This window comes from Pseudophryne corroboree, unplaced genomic scaffold (assembly GCF_028390025.1).
Source record: "Pseudophryne corroboree isolate aPseCor3 unplaced genomic scaffold, aPseCor3.hap2 scaffold_493, whole genome shotgun sequence".
Taxonomy (NCBI): domain Eukaryota; kingdom Metazoa; phylum Chordata; class Amphibia; order Anura; family Myobatrachidae; genus Pseudophryne; species Pseudophryne corroboree.
Window position 1 is genome coordinate 207,891 of NW_026970100.1, and position 22,102 is coordinate 229,992.

Sequence of the window (22,102 nt, forward strand, 5' to 3'; positions counted from 1 at the left end):
TCTTATGGTGTAGGGTACCTGGCCTTCTCTGATGTAATCAGAGTTAGATTTGATTAAGTGATTTTATAAAAAAACAGCTAGGAAGCACAATTTAGCAGTGGGTTGCAGAGAAAAAAAATTATGCTGGCAGAAAAGTCCAATTTAGTGACGAAACAGCTCTTCATTTTCTGATTTTATGTTTATGCTAACAAATTTGCTCTCTGAAAAGTGTCCACAAAGCCAAGTCTCTGATTAACACCTTTGTAGGGATGGTTTTTCACCTATTACTGAATTAAACTTGCTTCATTGGAAAGGCAGCAAGATGCATCCTCATTTCAATGTCTACTGAAATAATACAGGTTGACACCAGGAAACATAAACGTCACTGCATCCTTGCTGCTTCCTCATGGGGAAGTCTGTTTAATGTGAAAACAAGGTGATATCTAATCAGCACACAGGTAAGGAATTAAGAAAATCTTTCTTTATGGGTGAAGATGTTTCTCACAAAATTGTTGCACCAAAGCATCATTGAAATTCAAGCTGGAAAGATGATTTTAATATATCACTTGTACATTTTGTACTGCTCTTCTGGTGACAATGTAGTTTGTTTTTGTCCATTACCATTTTAATAATAGGGTAAAGAAAATTAAGTGGATTTTTTAAAGAAAACAATACTGTCAATATACTATTAAAACAAATTAAAATGGTAAAAGTTATTGTACTTTAAGTAAAAATAAAAGAGCCAAAATATCAATCCCAGTTTTGGATTACTTTAATTAACAAAAAACAATGCATATAGCAGAGGATAGTTTCAATCTGCCTACCTCTGGGTTATGGGCCCAGCATGCTTCCGTTGCAGTACTCTGCTGCTCATGTAAGTGCAAGAGATCCTGAAGCACTCACTCATCATGGGAAAGTACCAATGTGTTTCTTACAAAAACTCTCCAGATTATTGACTTTTTAAAGTTTTTCTAGGAAACGTTCTAGATGAATGCTTATTAGCCTTTGTCAGTATATACTTTTACGAGGTGTCTCTGTGGTGCAATCGGTTAGCATGTTTGGCTATTAACCAAAAGATTGGTGGTTCAATCCCACCCAGGGATGTAATTGACCTTGTGATCAGATTTTGGTGATCTTTAAGTAGACAAGTCAAAATTTCAAACCCCCTCTTATGGTGTAGGGTACCTGGCCTTCTCTGATGTAATCAGAGTTAGATTTGATTAAGTTATTTTATAAAAAACAGCTAGGAAGCACAATTTAGCAGTGGGTTGCAGAGAAAAAAAAATTATGCTGGCAGAAAAGTCCAATTGAGTGATTAAACAGCTCTTCATTTTCTGACTTTATTTTTATGCTAACAAATTTGCTCTCTGAAAAGTGTCCACAAAGCCAAGTCTCTTATTAACACCTTTGTAGGAATGTTTTTTCACCTATTACTGAATTAAACTTGCTACATTGGAAAGGCAGCAAGATGCATCCTCATTTCAATGTCTACTGAAATAATACAGGTTGACACCAGGAAACATAAACGTTACTGCATCCTTGCTGCTTTCTCATGTGGAAGTCTGTTTAATGTGAAAACAAGGTAATATCTAATCAGCACACAGATAAGGAATTAAGAAAATCTTTCTTTATGGGTGAAGATGTTTCTCACAAAATTGTTGTCCCAATGCATCATTGAAATTCAAGATGGAAGATGATTTTAATATATCACTTGTACATTTTGCATTGCTCTTCTGGTGACAATGTAGTTTGTTTTTGTCAATTACCATTTCAGGAATAGGGTAAAGAATATTAAGTGGATTTTTTAAAGAAAACAATGCTGATAATATACTATTAAAACAAATTAAAATGATAAAAGTTATTGTACTTTAAGTAAAAATAAAAGAGCCAAAATATCAATCCCAGTTTTTGATTACTTTAATTATAAAAAAAAAATGCACATAGCAGAGGATAGTTTCGATTAATCGACCTCTGGGTTATGGGCCCAGCATCCTTCCATTGCACTACTCTGCTGCTCATGGAAGTCCGAGAGATCCTGAAGACTAAATTGATTAAAGGCCTAAAAGTACTGGACTATAAGGAAAGACTTACTAGGCTGAATATGTATACACTAGAAAAGAGGTGCCTAAGAGGAGATATTATTAATATCTTCAAATATGTAAAGATACATAACAAAGAGTTATCAGAGGAATTATTTATTAAAAGAACACGTGGTCACTCGCTGCGACTGGAGGAAAGTTCAGAATGCAATGGAGGAAAGGGTTCTTCACTGTTAGGGCAATCAGGATGTGGAATTCCCTGCCAGGGAAGGTGGTAATGGCGGACTCTGTAATTGGATTTAAAAAAGGAATGGATACATTTCTGAATGAAAAAGCTATCCAAGGTTATAATACTTAAAATATCAACATGGTTAATCCGGGGGTAACATGAGTTATAGTAGCTAACTAGTCATAAAACATTATTCAGCAAGTATGTAGAATCATCACAACTTAAAACAGGTTGAACACGATGGGCAATTTGCCTCTATTCAACCTCAAAAACTATGTTACTATATGTTACTATATTACTGTAGTATACAGAACACCACAATGCAATGAGCAGTGATAGTGAGCACTGATGAGGATACTAGAACTGACACTGAGCAGCAAGATGCAGCACTGGACTATTAGTAATGTACTGTAGTATGCTGAGCACCACAATGCAGCACAAGACAATGAGCAGTGATACTGAGCACTGATGAGGATACTACTGAGAACTGACACTGAGCAGGAGAGACACACTACTAGTATTACTGAGCAGCAATAAGTAACCACTGATACTGAGCACTGATATTGAGATTTCCACTGAGAGAACATAGCCACGTCCTCTCCGCTCTCTCTTCAATGCACGAGTAAAAATGGCGGCAACGCGCAGCTCTATATATAATATCCGAATCTCGCGAGAATCCGACAGCGGGATGATGACATTTTCCCTTGTTCAGGTTTTCCGAGTCAGGCGGGAACAACCGAGCCTGCCTCAGACCAGTGTAAACCACGTGGAGTTCGTGGGGAATTCGGTTCTCGGAGAACCGAACCCGCTCCTCTCTACCTTATACCCATCAATTTTTTTTATTTTCAATCTAAGCCCCTGCAGTTTTCTGTAAGCATCTGCTTCGCTATGATGATCAACAAGTCACAAGGGCAAACACTCAGGGCTTGAGGCATAGATCTTTGGACCAGCTGCTACAAGCATGGCAGAGGTGTCACTATCACTGGTGACACCCAGAGAGGTGGCGAGGGAGATTGTAATGCAGTGCGTGCAAATAAGCAGCGCAATGGTAAAAAGGAGGCATGATTTCATAGGTAGGGGCGTGGCCTGGTGGCCTGAATCTACATTTTGTTGCTCCGGGTGTCCCGGGGGTTGGGGGCTGCACCCGGGGACTAGTGTGTAAGCGGTGCTGGCTCCTGCACAGTGACAGGGCATGGCCACCCAGTATGACACCTCCCTTTTTTACCATGCTGTAATTGCAGTCGCACTGCAGTTCAGCGTGATCATAAACAATGGTGTAGCCTCCTGCTGGTGCAGACTGTATGTGCGCGCAGGAAGCCGCCACCATTTTTGTGATCACAGCGGCTGAATGTGATGTCATACAGCCGCTGTGACCACGCCCCCTGTGTCTCCTCCATTGCAGACCCCATTTTGAAGCCTTGCCCCCGCACTGCTCCATCCCTGACTTGGAAATGGAGTGTTGCTGACCCCACTCTCCCCCCCTGCCCCGATTGACAGGCAGAGGCGATCGCATGCAGGCACATGCGTATGCTCTTAGCAATTTTTGCAGTTGGATCGCTTATTGTGATTGCAATCCAACCTGAATCAGGCCCTATTACCTATCACAATGCGCTGCGGGCAGTACAAAATTGGGTTAATATAGGAGAAAAACCCCCAGACCTGTGCTCCTTAACTGTACCTGGTGGCTAGTGGAGCGGCTGCCCAGTAATCAGTGTCCACCCCAGTGCGCACACGGCCCACCCCCTACGGCCACGCTCCCCTTAATCAGCGGCCTCGTGATCCGGAAGGGCGGTGTGTGTGTGACTGACCTTAGGAAGAAACCGGAGCCTCCGCTGCAGTGACCCAGCAACCAGGGCACGGGAGTATACAGCGCCGCTGGGAGTGATGAAGCTGCAGTAAAGATGTCTATTAGACCTAGCCTGCTGCAGCCCTTGTAGATTCTCATAAAACAAGTTCTTCTTTTCTTGTCAAAATTAATAGCTAAGAATAGGCTGCCTGAGGCAGGCCCCTGTTAAGTGGCCTGCTACTGAAGGCACCAACTACAAACTGAGCTCCCTGTTCATGGAAGCGGGGTTATAGAGGAGGATGCGCTGAGCATCTTGGGAACAGTCAAAAGCTTTGAGCCGGTTGGTGCCTCAGATCAAGATCCTACTCTACACCCCAATGTGAATCCTTGTGGAGTCCAGTGTACCCCACAGAAGAAATTAATGTGTCACACCCATTGGCAGCAACCTTAGAATAGCTGCTGACGGGCACAATTGAGAAAGGAAGGGGGGGGGGGGCATTTGAATCCAGCAAATAGATGCAATTCAAATATGTAATTTGTACCTTCCTATTTTAAAATATAATGGATGAACCTCACCCTGTGAGAACAATCTTCATGATCAAGAGATCTAATATGTAAAATAAGTATGAGTTGGGATAGGGCTGGGGAGGGCTGCTCGGGCAGCACCTCCCCCGTCAAGTTAAGGAGATTCAACTGAGGAAGCACAAGGGAACTCTCGTCTGGGGACAACAACTGCAGGGAGACCACATCTTTTCAGATGAACATGGGAGGGCGGAAGGCTGCCTAATACTGAAGCACCATCAAATATCAAACCATATCCAACAACTAGTACAAGCATTCCTGGGGGAAGGTCTGCAGCAGACGGATTTGCATACGGTGATGTCATCCAAGCAGTGGGCCAAAGTTGGCTGGAACCCTCATCTGCATATAAAAAGAGAAAAGGGGCATGCAGGGCATGGCGGCCTTTTGCAGTGCTTGGATGACCCCTAGTTCGCATTAAACACCCCCACCCTCCTTTGGTGTGGGGCTCATGTTGGCCATGCCCCATCCCCTGAAGCATTCATGCTGATTTCTTGCAGCAGCTGGGCACTGTAACAGCTCCAGAGCTGCTCTGTAAGGCAAGTAAAAGGGTGTGGGCCCTGCAGCACCACCTGTAGTTCGCATTGTGCGTTGGAAGGCACAAAGTAAGCAGACGGGAGGAGAAGTCAGGATAGTACACAAGGGCATCCTTTTCTCTTAGTCCGTAAAGGATGCTGGGGTCACATTAAGAACCATGGGGTATAGACGGGATCCGCAAGAGACATGGGCACTTTAAGACTTTCAAAGGGTGTGAACTGGCTCCTCCCTCTATGCCCCTCCTCCAGACTCCAGTTATAGGAACTGTGCCCAGGGAGACGGACATTTCGAGGAAAGGATTTATTGTTAAACTAAGGTGAGCATCTTACCAGCTCACACCTTAAGCATGCCACAGAACGTGGCATTCAACAGAACACAAGCCAACGGCATGAACAATTGCAGCAAAAAGCTGACCAGAACCGTAACACAACATGTGTATAACCACAAGTAATAACTGCAGACACAGTATGGACTGGGACGGGTGCCCAGCATCCTCTACGTACTAAGAGAAAAGGATTTACCGGTAGGTATTAAAATCCTATTTTCTCATACGACCTAGAGGATGCTGGGGTCACATTAAGAACCATGGGGTTATACCAAAGCTCTTGAACGGGTGGGAGAGTGCGTACGACTCTGCAGCACCGAATGACCCAACTTGAGGTTATCATCAGCCAAGGTATCAAACTTGTAAAACTTAGCAAAAGTGTTTACTAAATAGCTGCTCGGCAAAGTTGCAATGCTGAGACTCCCCGACCAGCTGCCCAGGATGAACCCACCTTTCTAGTAGAATGGGTCTTCACCTAATTCAGTAACGGCAATCCTGCCGTGGAATGAGCATGCTGAATCTTACCACAGATTCAGCGCATAATGGTCTGCATGGAAGCAGGACACCCAATCCTGTTGGGAGCATACAAGACAAACAGAGCCTCTGTTTTCCTAATCTGAACCGTTCTGGTGACATAAATTTTCAAAGTTCTGACCACAGCCAGAGACTTTGACTCAACGAAGGTGTCAGTGGCCAAAGGCACCATGTGGAAAGATGAACCACCTTTGGCAGAAATTGTTGACGTGTCCTCAATTCTGCTCTATCTTCATGAAAGATCAAATAAAGGCTCTTGTGATACTGCATGGTTTGTACTGTTTTCCATGTGCTCCCAGATCTTTCAAGCAAGTAGCATGGTCAAGAAAGTTCTGTTTGAAAAGAAACAAACATTTACTGTCATTGTTATGCAAATAAACTTACATTAAAGCTAACAAGAAAGCCCACTCGTTCTGTCTTTAAACTGATAAAAGAAACCCCAATAATATGGGGCATGCAAAAATTGAGATAAAACTCAGTTTTGCTCCTCTCCACGGAAATCTTTAATAAAAGGCGAAATATTTGTTAGTTCTGAAGAGAAACCAGAGCATGACCAAGATTCCACCTGTCGCCTGAGTGCCATGCCAGCAGTTCTCATTCAGCTCAAAGTGAGCACCCAATTTGAATGAAAGAAAGCAGATTTCTCACCAGGCTTCCCCTTGCTATAAACATGGTTTGTACTCTTTTCCATGTGCTCCCAGATCTTTCAAACAATTAGTTCTGTTTGAAAAGAAACAAACATTTACTGTCATTTCTATGCAAATGAGCTTACATTAAAGCACACTCGTTCTATCTTTAAACCGATAAAATAAAACCCCAATAAGATGGGGCATGCAAAAATTGAGATAAAACTCAGTTTTGCTCCTCTCCACGGAAATCTTTAGTAAAAGGCGAAAGATTTGTTCGTTCTGAAGAGAAACCAGAGCATGACCAAGATTCTACCTGTCGCCTGAGTGCCATGCCAGCAGTCCTCATTCAGCTCAAAGTGAGCACCCAATTTGAAAGAAAGAAAGCAGATTTCTCACCAGGCTTCCCCTTGCTATAAACATGGTTTGTACTCTTTTCCATGTGCTCCCAGATCTTTCAAGCAATTAGTATAGTCAAGAAAGTTCTGTTTGAAAAGAAACAAACATTTACTGTCATTTCTATGCAAATGAGCTTACATTAAAGCACACTCGTTCTATCTTTAAACTGATAAAAGAAACCCCAATAAGACGGGGCATGCAAAAATTGAGATAAAACTCAGTTTTGCTCCTCTCCACGGAAATCTTTAGTAAAAGGCGAAAGATTTGTTCGTTCTGAAGAGAAACCAGAGCATGACCAAGATTCCACCTGTTGCCTGAGTGCCATGCCAGCAGTCCTCATTCAGCTCAAAGTGAGCACCCAATTTGAAAGAAAGAAAGCAGATTTCTCTCCAGGCTTCCCCTTGCTATAAGCATGGTTTGTACTCTTTTCCATGTGCTCCCAGATCTTTCAAGCAATTAGTATGGTCAAGAAAGTTCTGCTTGAAAAGAAACAAACATTTATTGTCATTGTTATGCAAATAAACTTACATTAAAGCTAACAAGAAAGCACACTCGTTCTGTCTTTAATCCGATAAAAGAAACCCCAATAATATGGGGCATGCAAAAATTGAGATAAAACTCAGTTTTGCTCCTCTCCACGGAAATCTTTAGTAAAAGGCGAAAGATTTGTTCGTTCTGCAGAGAAACCAGAGCATGACCAAGATTCCACCTGTCGCCTGAGTGCCGTGCCAGCAGTCCTCATTCAGATCAAAGTGAGCGCCCAATTTGAAAGAAAGCAGATTTCTCACCTGTCTTCTCCTTGCTATAAGCATGGTTTGTACTGTATTCCATGTGCTCCCAGATCTTTCAAGCAAGTAGCATGGTCAAGAAAGTTCTGTTTGAAAAGAAACAAACATTTACTGTCATTTCTATGCAAATGAGCTTACATTAAAGCACACTCATTCTATCTTTAAACCGATAAAAGAAACCCCAAAAAGATGAGGCATGCAAAAATTGAGATAAAACTCGGTTTTGCTCCTCTCCACGGAAATCTTTAGAGCATGACCAAGATTTTTATCTGAAAATATGTGTTCTCCCTGCAGTTGTTGTCCCCAGATGAGAGTTCCCTTGTGCTGCCTCAGTTGAATCTCCTTTACTTGACAGGGGGATGCTCGAGCAGCGACCCTCCCCAGCTCTAGCCCAACTCCTACTTACCTGCCAGGTGAGATACTATGATCATGAAGGTGCTTCTCCCAGGGCAAGGCTCACCCATTGCACTCTGGGTGTGCTGCTTCTGCGTTTTCCCCAAATGTGGGAAACTTGACTGCATAATTTGTGTTTCCCCTGGTCGGCTCTCGCATAATTCAGATCTCTTTGTCTCAGGTCTCTCTCCAGCCTAGTTTGCTGTCTGTTTCCACTTCTCTTTTCTTGAGCCGCTCCCTTCTATGCCCTTGCGCACTATCCTGACTTCTCCCGTCTGCTTACTTCGTGCCTTCCAACGCACAATGCAAACTACAGGTAGTGCTGCAGGGCCCACACCCTTTTACTTGCCTTACAGAGCGTCTCTGGAGCAGTTACAGTGCCCAGCTGCTGCAAGAAATCAGCTTGAATGCTTCAGGGGCTGGGGCATAGCCAACATGAGCCCCACACCGAAGGAGGGTGGAGGTGTGTAATGCGAACTAGGGGTCATCCAAGCGCCGCAAAAGGCCGCCATGCCCTGCACGCCCCTTGTCTCTTTTCATATGCAGACGAGGGTTGAAGCCAACTTTGACCCACTGTTTGGATGACATCACCATATGCAAATCCATCTACTGCAGGCCTTCCCCCAGGAATGCTTGCACTAGTTGTTGCATTTGGTTTGTTGTTTGGGGGTGCTTCAGTATTAGGCAGCCTTCTGCCCTCCCATGTTCATCTGAAAATATGTGTTCTCCCTGCAGTTGTTGTCCCCAGATGAGAGTTCCCTTGTGCTGCCTCAGTTGAATCTCCTTTACTTGACAGAGATGTGCCTGAGCAGCGGCCCTCCCCAGCCCTATCCCAAATCATACTTATTTTGCATAGGCGATACCATGGTCATGAAGATTGTTCTCCCAGGGTGAGGTTCATTCATTGCATTCTGGGTATGCTGACCCCTGTGATTTCCCCAAATGTGGGAAACTCGACTGCATTATTTGTGGTAGTGGGGGACTGTGTTTGTGCTTTCCTCTGGTCAGCTCTGGTAAAAATCAGATTTCTTTATATCAGATCTTCCTCTAGCCTTGTTCTTCTTTCGAGAGTTCCCTTGTGCTGCCTCAGTTGGATCTCTTTCACTTGAGAGGGGGGTGCCCGAGCAGCGACCCTCCCCAGCTCTAGCCCAACTCCTACTTACCTGCCAGGTGAGATACTATGATCATGAAGGTGCTTCTCCCAGGGCAAGGCTCACCCATTGCACTCTGGTTGTGCTGCCCCTGCGATTTCCCCAAATGTGGGAAACTTGACTGCATAATTTGTGTTTCCCTTGGTCATCTCTCGTATAATTCAGATCTCTTTGTCTCAGGTCTCTCTCCAGCCTAGTTTGCTGTCTGTTTCCACTTCTCTTTTCTTGAGCCGCTCCCTTCTATGCCCTTGCGCACTATCCTGACTTCTCCCGTCTGCTTACTTCGTGCCTTCCAACGCACAATGCAAACTACAGGTAGTGCTGCAGGGCCCACACCCTTTTACTTGCCTTACAGAGCAGCTCTGGAGCAGTTACAGTGCCCAGCTGCTGCAAGAAATCAGCTTGAATGCTTCAGGGGCTGGGGCATAGCCAACATGAGCCCCACACCGAAGGAGGGTGGAGGTGTGTAATGCGAACTAGGGGTCATCCAAGCGCCGCAAAAGGCCGCCATGCCCTGCACGCCCCTTTTCTCTTTTCATATGCAGACGAGGGTTGAAGCCAACTTTGACCCACTGCTTGGATGGCATCACCATATGCAAATCCATCTGCTGCAGGCCTTCCCCCAGGAATGCTTGCACTAGTTGTTGCATTTGGTTTGTTGTTTGGGGGTGCTTCAGTATTAGGCAGCCTTCTGCCCTCCCATGTTCATCTGAAAATATGTGTTCTCCCTGCAGTTGTTGTCCCCAGATGAGAGTTCCCTTGTGCTGCCTCAGTTGAATCTCCTTTACTTGAAAGAGATGTGCCTGAGCAGCGGCCCTCCCCAGCCCTATCCCAAATCATACTTATTTTGCATAGGAGAGACCATGGTCATGAAGATTATTCTCCCAGTGTGAGGTTCATTTATTGCATTCTGGGTATGCTGACCCCTGTGATTTCCCCAAATGTGGGAAACTCGACAGCATTATTTGTGGTAGTGGGGGACTGTGTTTGTGTTTTCCTCTGGTCAGCTCTGGTAAAAGTCAGATTTCTTTGTTTCAGATCTTCCTCTAGCCTTGTTCTTCTTTCGAGAATTCCCTTGTGCTGCCTCAGTTGGATCTCCTTCACTTGACAGGGGGGTACCCGAGCAGCGACCCTCCCCAGCTCTAGCCCAACTCCTACTTACCTGCCAGGTAAGATACTATGATCACGTAGGTGCTTCTCCCAGGGCAAGGCTCACCCATTGCACTCTGGGTGTGCTGCTCCTGCGATTTCCCCAAATGTGGGAAACTTGACTGCATAATTTGTGTTTCCCCTGGTCGGCTCTCGTATAATTCAGATCTCTTTGTCTCAGGTCTCTCTCCAGCCTAGTTTGCTGTCTGTTTCCACTTCTCTTTTCTTAAGTGCCTTCCAATGCACAATGCAAACTACAGGTAGTGCTGCAGGGCCCACACCCTTTTACTTGCCGTACAGAGCAGCTCTGGAGCTGTTACAGTGCCCAGCTGCTGCAAGAAATCAGCTTGAATGCTTCAGGGGCTGGGGCATAGCCAACATGAGCCCCACACCGACGGAGGGTGGAGGTGTTTAATGCGAACTAAGGGTCATCCAAGCACCGCAAAAGGCCGCCATGCCCTGCATAACCCTTTTCTCTTTTCATATGCAGATGAGGGTTCCAGCCAACTTTGGCCCACTGCTTGGATGACATCACCGTATGCAAATCCGTCTACTGCAGACCTTTTCCCAGGACTTCAGCTCCATCTGTCTTAGGGGGGATACTCTCATCTGGAAGACCCACCTGAAACCATTCAAGACTGGCTATGCAACTAATATCAAGGTACTCTTGAACTTTAAAAACAATAGGTCACAAGTTGCTTAACAGGGACTTCTGACGTCACAGCACACATTAAAGACTGTGTTACATATGCACCGATATATCCTGCACCTGTTGGAAATTGCAGAACCTGAAATACATCAGAGAGGGTAAGTCGCTAAAAAGTGCACCTCCTCTGTACTCAGACAACAGCTTTTATAATAAATAGACTTTTCTTGCTATGGACAATTGGCATTAGTACATGTTATATATGTTTTATGTAGTTTGTCTATATGTTTACCGGTAATAGGTGTCATAATCACTTGCACATCACATAACCAGTGATTTTACACTGATGATTATAACCATATTATGTTTTATACAATTTCAGAATAAAAGAAATTTCTTTTCACTTCTGTGTCTCTCATCTTTACTAATCTTGCGCTAGGGGAAGAAAACCCATCTGTACTCTTCTTTTCCCAGGAATGCTTGTACTAGTTGTTGCATTTGTTTTGTTGTTTGGGTGTGCTTCAGTATTAGGCAGCCTTCTGCTCTCCCATTTTCATCTGAAAATATGTGTTCTCCCTGCAGTTGTTGTCCCCAGATGAGAGTTCCCTTGTGCTGCCTCAGTTGAATCTCCTTTACTTGACAGAGATGTGCCTGAGCAGCGGCCCTCCCCAGCCCTATCCCAAATCATACTTATTTTGCATAGGAGATACCATTATCATGAAGATTGTTCTCCCAGGGTGAGGTTCATTCATTGCATTCTGGGTATGCTGACCCCTGTGATTTCCACCAAATGTGGGAAACTCGACTGCACTATTTGTGGTAGTGGGGGACTGTGTTTGTGCTTTCCTCTGGTCAGCTCTGGTAAAAGTCAGATTTCTTTGTCTCAGATCTTCCTCTAGCCTTGTTCTTTTTTCGAGAGTTTCCTTGTGCTGCCTCAGTTGGATCTCCTTCACTTGGCAGGGGGGTGCCTGAACAGCGACCCTCCCCAGCTCTAGCCCAACTCCTACTTACCTGCCAGGTGAGATACTATGATCATGAAGGTGCTTCTCCCAGGGCAAGGCTCACCCATTGTACTCTGGGTGTGCTGCTCCTGCGATTTCCCCAAATGTGGGAAACTTGACTGCATAATTTGTGTTTCCCCTGGTCGGCTCTCGTATAATTCAGATCTCTTTGTCTCAGGTCTCTCTCCAGCCTAGTTTGCTGTCTGTTTCCACTTCTCTTTTCTTCAGCCGCTCCCTTCTATACCCTTGTGCACTATCCTGACTTCTCCTCCCGTCTGCTTACTTTGTGCCTTCCAATGCACAATGCAAACTACAGGTAGTGCTGCAGGGCCCACACCCTTTTACTTGCCTTACAGAGCAGCTCTGGAGCTGTTACAGTGCCCAGCTGCTGCAAGAAATCAGCTTGAATGCTTCAGGGGCTGGGGCATAGCCAACATGAGCCCCACACCGAAGGAGGGTGGAGGTGTTTAATGCAAACTAGGGGTCAGACAAGCGCCGCAAAAGGCCACCATGCCCTGCACGCCCCTTTTCTGTTTTCATATGCAGACGAGGGTTGAAGCCAACTTTGACCCACTGCTTGGATGACATCACCATATGCAAATCCATCTGCGGCAGGCCTTCCCCCAGGAATGCTTGCACTAGTTGTTGCATTTGGTTTGTTGTTTGGGGGTGCTTCAGTATTAGGCAGCCTTCTGCCCTCCCATGTTCATCTGAAAATATGTGTTCTCCCTGCAGTTGTTGTCCCCAGATGAGAGTTCCCTTGTGCTGCCTCAGTTGAATCTCCTTAACTTGACAGAGATGTGCCTGAGCAGCGGCCCTCCCCAGCTCTATCCCAAATCATACTTATTTTGCATAGGAGATACCATGGTCATGAAGATTATTCTCCCAGGGTGAGGTTCATTCATTGCATTCTGGGTATGCTGACTCCTGTGATTTCCCCAAATGTGGGAAACTTGACTGCTTTATTTGTGGTAGTGGGGGACTGTGTTTGTGTTTTCCTCTGGTCAGCTCTGGTAAAAGTCAGATTTCTTTGTTTCAGATCTTCCTCTAGCCTTGTTCTTCTTTCGAGAGTTCCCTTGTGCTGCCTCAGTTGGATCTCCTTCACTTGACAGGGGGGTGCCCGAGCAGAGACCCTCCCCAGCTCTAGCCCAACTCCTACTTACCTGCCAGGTGAGATACTATGATCATGAAGGTGCTTCTCCCAGGGCAAGGCTCACCCATTGCACTCTGGGTGTGCTGCCCCTGCGATTTCCCCAAATGTGGGAAACTTGACTGCATAATTTGTGTTTCCCCTGGTCGGCTCTCGTATAATTCAGATCTCTTTGTCTCAGGTCTCTCTCCAGCCTAGTTTGCTGTCTGTTTCCACTTCTCTTTTCTTGAGCCGCTCCCTTCTATGCCCTTGCGCACTATCCTGACTTCTCCTCCTGTCTGCTTACTTTGTGCCTTCCAACGCACAATGCGAACTACAGGTAGTGCTGCAGGGCCCACACCCTTTTACTTGCCTTACAGAGCAGCTCTGGAGCTGTTACAGTGCCCAGCTGCTGCAAGAAATCAGCTTGAATGCTTCAGGGGCTGGGGCATAGCCAACATGAGCCCCACACCAAAGGAGGGTGGAGGTGTTTAATGCAAACTAGGGGTCAGCCAAGCGCCGCAAAAGGCCACCATGCCCTGCACGCCCCTTTTCTCTTTTCATATGCAGACGAGGGTTGAAGCCAACTTTGACCCACTGCTTGGATGACATCACCATATGCAAATCCATCTGCGGCAGGCCTTCCCCCAGGAATGCTTGCACTAGTTGTTGCATTTGGTTTGTTGTTTGGGGGTGCTTCAGTATTAGGCAGCCTTCTGCCCTCCCATGTTCATCTGAAAATATGTGTTCTCCCTGCAGTTGTTGTCCCCAGATGAGAGTTCCCTTGTGCTGCCTCAGTTGAATCTCCTTTACTTGATAGAGATGTGCATGAGCAGCGGCCCTCCCCAGCCCTATTCCAAATCATACTTATTTTGCATAGGAGATACCATGGTCATGAAGATTTTTCTCCCAGGGTGAGGTTCATTCATTGCATTTTGGGTATGCTGACCCCTGTGATTTCCCCAAATGTGGGAAACTTGACTGCATTATTTGTGGTAGTGGGAGGCTGTGTTTGTGATTTCTTCTGGTCAGCTCTGGTAAAAGTCAGATTTCTTTGTCTCAGATTTTCCTTTAGCCTTGTTCTTCTTTCGAGAGTTCCCTTGTGCTGCCTCAGTTGGATCTCCTTCACTTAACAGGGGGGTGCCCGAGCAGCGACCCTCCCCAGCTCTAGCCCAACTCCTACTTACCTGCCAGGTGAGATACTATGATCATGAAGGTGCTTCTCCCAGGGCAAGGCTCACCCATTGCACTCTGGGTGTGCTGCCCCTGCGATTTCCCCAAATGTGGGAAACTTGACTGCATAATTTGTGTTTCCCCTGGTCGGCTCTCGTATAATTCAGATCTCTTTGTCTCAGATCTCTCTACAGCCTAGTTTGCTGTCTGTTTCCACTTCTCTTTTCTTCAGCCGCTCCCTTCTATACCCTTGTGCACTATCCTGACTTCTCCTCCCGTCTGCTTACTTTGTGCCTTCCAATGCACAATGCAAACTACAGGTAGTACTGCAGGGCCCACACCCTTTTACTTGCCTTACAGAGCAGCTCTGGAGCTGTTACAGTGCCCAGCTGCTGCAAGAAATCTGCTTGAATGCTTCAGGGGATGGGGCATGGCCAACATGAGCCCCACACCAAAGGAGGGTGGAGGTGTTTAATGCAAACTAGGGGTCATCCAAGCACCGCAAAAGGCCGCCATGCCCTGCACGCCCCTTTTCTCTTTTCATATGCAGATGAGGGTTGAAGCCAACTTTGACCAACTGCTTGGATGACATCACCGTATGCAAATCCGTCTTCTGCAGAACTTCCCCCAGGAATGCTTGCACTAGTTGTTGCATTTGGTTTGTTGTTTGGGGGTGCTTCAGTATTAGGCAGCCTTCTGCCCTCCCATGTTCATCTAAAAATATGTGTTCTCCCTGCAGTTGTTGTCCCCAGATGAGAGTTCCCTTGTGCTGCCTCAGTTGAATCTCCTTTACTTGACAGAGATGTGCATGAGCAGCGGCCCTCCCCAGCCCTATTCCAAATCATACTTATTTTGCATAGGAGATACCATGGTCATGAAGATTGTTCTCTCAGGGTGAGGTTCATTCATTGCATTTTGGGTATGCTGACCCCTGTGATTTCCCCAAATGTGGGAAACTTGACTGCATTATTTGTGGTAGTGGGGGACTGTGTTTGTGCTTTCCTCTGGTCAGCTCTGGTAAAAGTCAGATTTCTTTGTCTCATATTTTACTCTAGCCTTGTTCTTCTTTCGAGAGTTCCCTTGTGCTGCCTCAGTTGGATCTCCTTCACTTGACAGGGGGGTACCCGAGCAGCGACCCTCCCCAGCTCTAGCCCAAATCCTACTTACCTGCCAGGTGAGATACTATGATCATGAAGGTGCTTCTCCCAGGGCAAGGCTCACCCATTGCACTCTGGGTGTGCTGCTCCTGCGATTTCCCCAAATGTGGGAAACTTGACTGCATAATTTGTGTTTCCCCTGGTCGGCTCTCGTATAATTCAGATCTCTTTGTCTCAGGTCTCTCTCCAGCCTAGTTTGCTGTCTGTTTCCACTTCTCTTTTCTTGAGCCGCTCTCTTCTATGCCCTTGCGCACTATCCTGACTTCTCCTCCTCTCTGCTTACTTTGTGCCTTCCAAAGCACAATGCGAACTACAGGTAGTGCTGCAGGGCCCACACCCTTTTACTTGCCTTACAGAGCAGCTCTGGAGCTGTTACAGTGCCCAGATGCTGCAAGAAATCAGCTTGAATGCTTCAGGGGCTGGGGCATAGCCAACATGAGCCCCACACCGAAGGAGGGTGGAGGTGTTTAATGCGAACTAGGGGTCATCCAAGCGCCGCAAAAGGCCGCCATGCCCTGCACGCCCCTTTTCTCTTTTCATATGCAGACGAGGGTTGAAGCCAACTTTGACCCACTGCTTGGATGACATCACCATATGCAAATCCATCTGCTGCAGGCCTTCCCCCAGGAATGCTTGCACTAGTTGTTGCATTTGGTTTGTTGTTTGGGGGTGCTTCAGTATTAGGCAGCCTTCTGCCCTCCCATGTTCTTCTGAAAATATGTGTTCTCCCTGCAGTTGTTGTCCCCAGATGAGAGTTCCCTTGTGCTGCCTCAGTTGAATCTCCTTTACTTGACAGAGATGTGCCTGAGCAGCGGCCCTCCCCAGCCCTATCCCAAATCATACTTATTTTGCATAGGAGATACCATGGTCATGAAGATTGTTCTCCCAGGGTGAGGTTCATTCATTGCATTCAGGGTATGCTGACCCCTGTGATTTCCCCAAATGTGGGAAACTCGACTGCATTATTTGTGGTAGTAGCGGACTGTGTTTGTGCTTTCCTCTGGTCAGCTCTGGTAAAAGTCAGATTTCTTTGTCTCAGATCTTCCTCTAGCCTTGTTCTTCTTTCGAGAGTCCCTTGTGCTGCCTCAGTTGGATCTCCTTCACTTGACAGGGGGGTACCCGAGCAGCGACCCTCCCCAGCTCTAGCCCAACTTCTACTTACCTGGCAGGTGAGATACTATGATCATGTAGGTGCTTCTCCCAGGGCAAGGCTCACCCATTGCACTCTGGGTGTGCTGCTCCTGCGTTTTCCCTAAATGTGGGAAACTTGACTGCATAATTTGTGTTTCCCCTGGTCGGCTCTCGTATAATTCAGATCTCTTTGTCTCAGGTCTCTCTTCAGCCTAGTTTGCTGTCTGGTTCCACTTCTCTTTTCTTGAGCCGCTCCCTTCTATGCCCTTGCGCACTATCCTGACTTCTCCTCCCGTCTGCTTACTTTGTGCCTTCCAATGCACAATGCAAACTACAGGTAGTGCAGCAGGGCCCACACCCTTTTACTTGCCTTACAGAGCAGCTCTGGAGCTGTTACAGTGCCCAGCTGCTGCAAGAAATCATCTTGAATGCTTCAGGGGATGGGGCATGGCCAACATGAGCCCCACACCAAAGGAGGGTGGGGGTGTTTAATGCGAAAAAGGGGTCATCCAAGCACCGCAAAAGGCCGCCATGCCCTGCACGCCCCTTTTCTCTTTTCATATGCAGATGAGGGTTGAAGCCAACTTTGACCCACTGCTTGGATGACATCACCATATGCAAATCCGTCTTCTGCAGAACTTCCCCCAGGAATGCTTGTACTAGTTGTTGCATTTGGTTTGTTGTTTGGGGGTGCTTCAGTATTAGGCAGCCTTCTGCCCTCCAATGTTCATCTGAAAATATGTGTTCTCCCTGCAGTTGTTGTCCCCAGATGAGAGTTCCCTTGTGCTGCCTCAGTTGAATCTCCTTTACTTGACAGAGATGTGCATGAGCAGCGGCCCTCCCCAGCCCTATTCCAAATCATACTTATTTTGCATAGGAGATACCATGGTCATGAAGATTGTTCTCCCAGGGTGAGGTTCATTCATTGCATTCTGGGTATGCTGACCTCTGTGATTTCCCCAAATGTGGGAAACTCGACTGCTTTATTTGTGGTAGTGGGGGACTGTGTTTGTGTTTTCCTCTGGTCAGCTCTGGTAAAAGTCAGATTTCTTTGTTTCAGATCTTCCTCTAGCCTTGTTCTTCTTTCGAGAGTTCCCTTGTGCTGCCTCAGTTGGATCTCCTTCACTTGACAGGGGGGTGCCCGAGCAGCGACCCTCCCCAGCTCTAGCCCAACTCCTACTTACCTGCCAGGTGAGATACTATGATCATGAAGGTGCTTCTCCCAGGGCAAGGCCCACCCATTGCACTCTGGGTGTGCTGCCCCTGCGATTTCCCGAAATGTGGGAAACTTGACTGCATAATTTGTGTTTCCCCTGGTCGGCTCTCGTATAATTTAGATCTCTTTGTCTCAGGTCTCTCTCCAGCCTAGTTTGCTGTCTGTTTCCACTTCTTTTTTCTTGAGCCCCTCCCATCTATACCCTTGTGCAATATCCTGACTTCTCCTCCCGTCTGCTTATTTTGTGCCTTCCAATGCACAATGCAAACTACAGGTAGTGCTGCAGGGCCCACACCCTTTTACTTGCCTTACAGAGCAGCTCTGGAGCTGTTACAGTGCCCAGCTGCTGCAAGAAATCAGCTTGAATGCTTCAGGGGCTGGGGCATAGCCAACATGAGCCCCACACCGAAGGAGGGTGGAGGTGTTTAATGCAAACTAGGGGTCAGACAAGCGCCGCAAAAGGCCACCATGCCCTGCACGCCCCTTTTCTGTTTTCATATGCAGACGAGGGTTGAAGCCAACTTTGACCCACTGCTTGGATGACATCACCATATGCAAATCCATCTGCGGCAGGCCTTCCCCCAGGATTGCTTGCACTAGTTGTTGCATTTGGTTTGTTGTTTGGGGGTGCTTCAGTATTAGGCAGCCTTCTGCCCTCCCATGTTCATCTGAAAATATATGTTCTCCCTGCAGTTGTTGTCCCCAGATGAGAGTTCCCTTGTGCTGCCTCATTTGAATCTCCTTTACTTGACAGAGATGTGCCTGAGCAGCGGCCCTCCCCAGCCCTATCCCAAATCATACTTATTTTGCATAGGAGATACCATGGTCATGAAGATTATTCTCCCAGGGTGAGGTTCATTCATTGCATTCTGGGTATGCTGACCCCTGTGATTTCCCCAAATGTGGGAAACTCGACTGCTTTATTTGTGGTAGTGGGGGACTGTGTTTGTGTTTTCCTCTGGTCAGCTCTGGTAAAAGTCAGATTTCTTTGTTTCAGATCTTCCTCTAGCCTTGTTCTTCTTTCAAGAGTTCCCTTGTGCTGCCTCAGTTGGATCTCCTTCACTTGACAGGGGGGTGCCCGAGCAGCGACCCTCCCCAGCTCTAGCCCAACTCCTACTTACCTGCCAGGTGAGATACTATGATCATGAAGGTGCTTCTCCCAGGGCAAGGCTCACCCATTGCACTCTGGGTGTGCTGCCCCTGCGATTTCCCCAAATGTGGGAAACTTGACTGCATAATTTGTGTTTCCCCTGGTCGGCTCTCATATAATTCAGATCTCTTTGTCTCAGGTCTCTCTCCAGCCTAGTTTGCTGTCTGTTTCCACTTCTTTTTTCTTGAGCCCCTCCCTTCTATACCCTTGTGCACTATCCTGACTTCTGCTCCCGTCTGCTTACTTTGTGCCTTCCAATGTACAATGCAAACTACAGGTAGTGCTGCAGGGCCCACACCCTTTTACTTGCCTTACAGAGCAGCTCTGGAGCTGTTACAGTGCCCAGCTGCTGCAAGAAATCAGCTTGAATGCTTCAGGGGATGGGGCATGGCCAACATGAGCCCCACACCAAAGGAGGGTGGAGGTGTTTAATGCGAACTAGGGGTCATCCAAGCACCGCAAAAGGCCGCCATGCCCTGCACGCCCCTTTTCTCTTTTCATATGCAGATGAGGGTTGAAGCCAACTTTGACCCACTGCTTGGATGACATCAAAGTATGCAAATCCGTCTTCTGCAGAACTTCCCCCAGGAATGCTTGCACTAGTTGTTGCATTTGGTTTGTTGTTTGGGGGTGCTTCAGTATTATGCAAGCCTTCTGCCCTCCCATGTTCATCTGAAAATATGTGTTCTCCCTGCAGTTGTTGTCCCCAGATGAGAGTTCCCTTGTGCTGCCTCAGTCGAATCTCCTTTACTTGACAGAGATGTGCATGAGCAGCGGCCCTCCCCAGCCCTATTCCAAATCATACTTATTTTGCATAGGAGATACCATGGTCATGAAGATTGTTCTCCCAGGGTGAGGTTCATTCATTGCATTTTGGGTATGCTGACCCCTGTGATTTCCCCAAATGTGGGAAACTTGACTGCATTATTTGTGGTAGTGGGGGACTGTGTTTGTGCTTTCCTCTGGTCAGCTCTGGTAAAAGTCAGATTTCTTTGTCTCAGATTTTCCTCTAGCCTTGTTCTTCTTTCGAGAGTTCCCTTGTGCTGCCTCAGTTGGATCTCCTTCACTTTACAGGGGGGTACCCGAGCAGCGACCCTCCCCAGCTCTAGCCCAACTCCTACTTACCTGCCAGGTGAGATACTATGATCATGAAGGTGCTTCTCCCAGGGCAAGGCTCACCCATTGCACTCTGGGTGTGCTGCCCCTGCGATTTCCCCAAATGTGGGAAACTTGACTGCATAATTTGTGTTTCCCCTGGTCGGCTCTCGTATAATTCAGATCTCTTTGTCTCAGGTCTCTCTCCAGCCTAGTTTGCTGTCTGTTTCCACTTCTCTTTTCTTGAGCCGCTCCCTTCTATGCCCTTGCGCACTATCCTGACTTATCCTCCTGTCTGCTTACTTTGTGCCTTCAAACGCACAATGCGAACTACAGGTAGTGCTGCAGGGCCCACACCCTTTTAGTTGCCTTACAGAGCAGCTCTGGAGCTGTTACAGTGCCCAGCTGCTGCAAGAAATCAGCTTGAATGCTTCAGGGGCTGGGGCAGAGCCAACATGAGCCCCACACAAAAGGAGGGTGGGGGTGTTTAATGCGAACTAAGGGTCATCCAAGCACCGCAAAAGGCCGCCATGCCCTGCATGCCCCTTTTCTCTTTTCATATGCAGATGAGGGTTCCAGCCAACTTTGGCCCACTGCTTGGATGACATCACCGTATGCAAATCCGTCTTCTGCAGACCTTCCCCCAGGAATGCTTGTACTAGTTGTTGCATATGGTTTGATATTTGATGGTGCTTCAGTATTAGGCAGCCTTCCGCCCTCCCATGTTCATCTGAAAAGATGTGGTCTCCCTGCAGTTGTTGTCCCCAGACGAGAGTTCCCTTGTGCTTCCTCAGTTGAATCTCCTTAACTTGACGGGGGAGGGGCTGCCCGAGCAGCCACCCTCCCCAGCCCTATCCCAACTCATACTTATTTTGCAAATGAGATCTCTTGATCATGAAGATTGTTCTCACAGGGTGAGGTTCATCCATTATATTTTAAAATAGGAAGGTACAAATTACATATTTGAATTGCATCTATGTGTTGGATTCAAATGTGTCCCCCCCCTTCCTTTCTCAATTGTGCCCGTCAGCAGCTATTCTAAGGTTGCTGCCAATGGGTGTGACACATTAATTTCTTCTGTGGGGTACACTGGACTCCACAAGGATTCACATTGGGGTGTAGAGTAGGATCTTGATCTGAGGCACCAACCGGCTCAAAGCTTTTGACTGTTCCCAAGAAGCTCAGTGCATTCTCCTCTATAACCCCGCTTCCATGAACAGGGAGCTCAGTTTGTAGTTGGTGCCTTCAGTAGCAGGCCACTTAACAGGGGCCTGCCTCAGGCAGCCTATTCTTAGCTATTAATTTTGACAAGAAAAGAAGAACTTGTTTTATGAGAATCTACAAGGGCTGCAGCAGGCTAGGTCTAATAGACATCTTTACTGCAGCTTCATCACTCCCAGAGGCGCTGTATACTCCCGTGCCCTGGTTGCTGGGTCACTGCAGCGGAGGCTCCGGTTTCTTCCTAAGGTCAGTCACACACACACCGCCCTTCCGGATCACGAGGCCGCTGATGAAGGGGAGCGTGGCCGTAGGGGGTGGACCGTGTGCGCACTGGCGTGGACACTGATTACTGGGCAGCCGCTCCACTAGCCACCAGGTACAGTTAAGGAGCACAGGTCTGGGGGTTTTTCTCCTATATTAAACCAATTTTGTACTGCCCGCAGCGCATTGTGATAGGTAATAGGGCCTGATTCAGGTTGGATTGCAATCACAATAAGCGATCCAACTGCAAAAATTGCTAAGAGCATACGCATGTGCCTGCATTTTCTGCGGCACCCCGCAGAGAATGCGATCGCCTCTGCCTGTCAATCGGGGCAGGGGGGGAGAGGGGGGTCAGCAACACTCCATTTCCAAGTCAGGGATGGAGCGGTGCGGGGGCAAGGCTTCAAA

The 22,102-nt window shown here is 47.1% G+C and overlaps 24 non-coding genes and 2 pseudogenes across 24 annotated transcripts; 22 read left to right on the forward strand and 4 right to left on the reverse strand.

Moving 5' to 3' along the window:
- The first annotated feature begins 1,009 nt into the window (after positions 1–1,009).
- TRNAN-AUU (transfer RNA asparagine (anticodon AUU)) lies at positions 1,010–1,083 on the forward strand. The gene has a single exon. It is a non-coding gene; the product is annotated as a tRNA-Asn (tRNA).
- A 5,360-nt stretch (positions 1,084–6,443) lies between these two features.
- Positions 6,444–6,559, reverse strand: LOC135029910 (U5 spliceosomal RNA). Its single transcript, XR_010225982.1, has one exon. It is a non-coding gene; the product is annotated as a U5 spliceosomal RNA (small nuclear RNA).
- A 261-nt stretch (positions 6,560–6,820) lies between these two features.
- On the reverse strand, positions 6,821–6,936 carry LOC135029879 (U5 spliceosomal RNA). Its single transcript, XR_010225952.1, has one exon. It is a non-coding gene; the product is annotated as a U5 spliceosomal RNA (small nuclear RNA).
- Positions 6,937–7,210: 274 nt separating this feature from the next.
- LOC135029887 (U5 spliceosomal RNA) lies at positions 7,211–7,326 on the reverse strand. Its single transcript, XR_010225960.1, has one exon. It is a non-coding gene; the product is annotated as a U5 spliceosomal RNA (small nuclear RNA).
- A 286-nt stretch (positions 7,327–7,612) lies between these two features.
- Positions 7,613–7,728, reverse strand: LOC135029892 (U5 spliceosomal RNA). Its single transcript, XR_010225965.1, has one exon. It is a non-coding gene; the product is annotated as a U5 spliceosomal RNA (small nuclear RNA).
- Positions 7,729–8,219: 491 nt separating this feature from the next.
- On the forward strand, positions 8,220–8,382 carry LOC135029852 (U1 spliceosomal RNA). The gene has a single exon (XR_010225938.1). It is a non-coding gene; the product is annotated as a U1 spliceosomal RNA (small nuclear RNA).
- Positions 8,383–9,053: 671 nt separating this feature from the next.
- On the forward strand, positions 9,054–9,217 carry LOC135029925 (U1 spliceosomal RNA). Its single transcript, XR_010225997.1, has one exon. It is a non-coding gene; the product is annotated as a U1 spliceosomal RNA (small nuclear RNA).
- Positions 9,218–9,369: 152 nt separating this feature from the next.
- On the forward strand, positions 9,370–9,532 carry LOC135029837 (U1 spliceosomal RNA). Its single transcript, XR_010225925.1, has one exon. It is a non-coding gene; the product is annotated as a U1 spliceosomal RNA (small nuclear RNA).
- A 671-nt stretch (positions 9,533–10,203) lies between these two features.
- Positions 10,204–10,367, forward strand: LOC135029768 (U1 spliceosomal RNA). Its single transcript, XR_010225863.1, has one exon. It is a non-coding gene; the product is annotated as a U1 spliceosomal RNA (small nuclear RNA).
- Positions 10,368–10,519: 152 nt separating this feature from the next.
- Positions 10,520–10,682, forward strand: LOC135029857 (U1 spliceosomal RNA). Its single transcript, XR_010225941.1, has one exon. It is a non-coding gene; the product is annotated as a U1 spliceosomal RNA (small nuclear RNA).
- A 1,164-nt stretch (positions 10,683–11,846) lies between these two features.
- Positions 11,847–12,011, forward strand: LOC135029738 (U1 spliceosomal RNA). The gene has a single exon (XR_010225834.1). It is a non-coding gene; the product is annotated as a U1 spliceosomal RNA (small nuclear RNA).
- Positions 12,012–12,163: 152 nt separating this feature from the next.
- Positions 12,164–12,326, forward strand: LOC135029812 (U1 spliceosomal RNA). The gene has a single exon (XR_010225901.1). It is a non-coding gene; the product is annotated as a U1 spliceosomal RNA (small nuclear RNA).
- A 674-nt stretch (positions 12,327–13,000) lies between these two features.
- Positions 13,001–13,164, forward strand: LOC135029751 (U1 spliceosomal RNA). Its single transcript, XR_010225847.1, has one exon. It is a non-coding gene; the product is annotated as a U1 spliceosomal RNA (small nuclear RNA).
- A 152-nt stretch (positions 13,165–13,316) lies between these two features.
- LOC135029775 (U1 spliceosomal RNA) lies at positions 13,317–13,479 on the forward strand. The gene has a single exon (XR_010225869.1). It is a non-coding gene; the product is annotated as a U1 spliceosomal RNA (small nuclear RNA).
- A 674-nt stretch (positions 13,480–14,153) lies between these two features.
- Positions 14,154–14,317, forward strand: LOC135029753 (U1 spliceosomal RNA). Its single transcript, XR_010225848.1, has one exon. It is a non-coding gene; the product is annotated as a U1 spliceosomal RNA (small nuclear RNA).
- Positions 14,318–14,469: 152 nt separating this feature from the next.
- On the forward strand, positions 14,470–14,632 carry LOC135029776 (U1 spliceosomal RNA). The gene has a single exon (XR_010225870.1). It is a non-coding gene; the product is annotated as a U1 spliceosomal RNA (small nuclear RNA).
- A 674-nt stretch (positions 14,633–15,306) lies between these two features.
- On the forward strand, positions 15,307–15,470 carry LOC135029929 (U1 spliceosomal RNA). Its single transcript, XR_010226001.1, has one exon. It is a non-coding gene; the product is annotated as a U1 spliceosomal RNA (small nuclear RNA).
- A 152-nt stretch (positions 15,471–15,622) lies between these two features.
- LOC135029789 (U1 spliceosomal RNA) lies at positions 15,623–15,785 on the forward strand. Its single transcript, XR_010225883.1, has one exon. It is a non-coding gene; the product is annotated as a U1 spliceosomal RNA (small nuclear RNA).
- Positions 15,786–16,459: 674 nt separating this feature from the next.
- On the forward strand, positions 16,460–16,623 carry LOC135029930 (U1 spliceosomal RNA). Its single transcript, XR_010226002.1, has one exon. It is a non-coding gene; the product is annotated as a U1 spliceosomal RNA (small nuclear RNA).
- Positions 16,624–16,774: 151 nt separating this feature from the next.
- On the forward strand, positions 16,775–16,937 carry LOC135029811 (U1 spliceosomal RNA). The gene has a single exon (XR_010225900.1). It is a non-coding gene; the product is annotated as a U1 spliceosomal RNA (small nuclear RNA).
- Positions 16,938–17,611: 674 nt separating this feature from the next.
- On the forward strand, positions 17,612–17,775 carry LOC135029726 (U1 spliceosomal RNA). The gene has a single exon (XR_010225823.1). It is a non-coding gene; the product is annotated as a U1 spliceosomal RNA (small nuclear RNA).
- A 152-nt stretch (positions 17,776–17,927) lies between these two features.
- On the forward strand, positions 17,928–18,069 carry LOC135029847 (U1 spliceosomal RNA; annotated as a pseudogene).
- Positions 18,070–18,764: 695 nt separating this feature from the next.
- Positions 18,765–18,928, forward strand: LOC135029727 (U1 spliceosomal RNA). Its single transcript, XR_010225824.1, has one exon. It is a non-coding gene; the product is annotated as a U1 spliceosomal RNA (small nuclear RNA).
- Positions 18,929–19,080: 152 nt separating this feature from the next.
- Positions 19,081–19,222, forward strand: LOC135029805 (U1 spliceosomal RNA; annotated as a pseudogene).
- Positions 19,223–19,918: 696 nt separating this feature from the next.
- LOC135029875 (U1 spliceosomal RNA) lies at positions 19,919–20,082 on the forward strand. The gene has a single exon (XR_010225950.1). It is a non-coding gene; the product is annotated as a U1 spliceosomal RNA (small nuclear RNA).
- A 152-nt stretch (positions 20,083–20,234) lies between these two features.
- On the forward strand, positions 20,235–20,397 carry LOC135029777 (U1 spliceosomal RNA). The gene has a single exon (XR_010225871.1). It is a non-coding gene; the product is annotated as a U1 spliceosomal RNA (small nuclear RNA).
- The last annotated feature ends 1,705 nt before the right edge of the window (positions 20,398–22,102 follow it).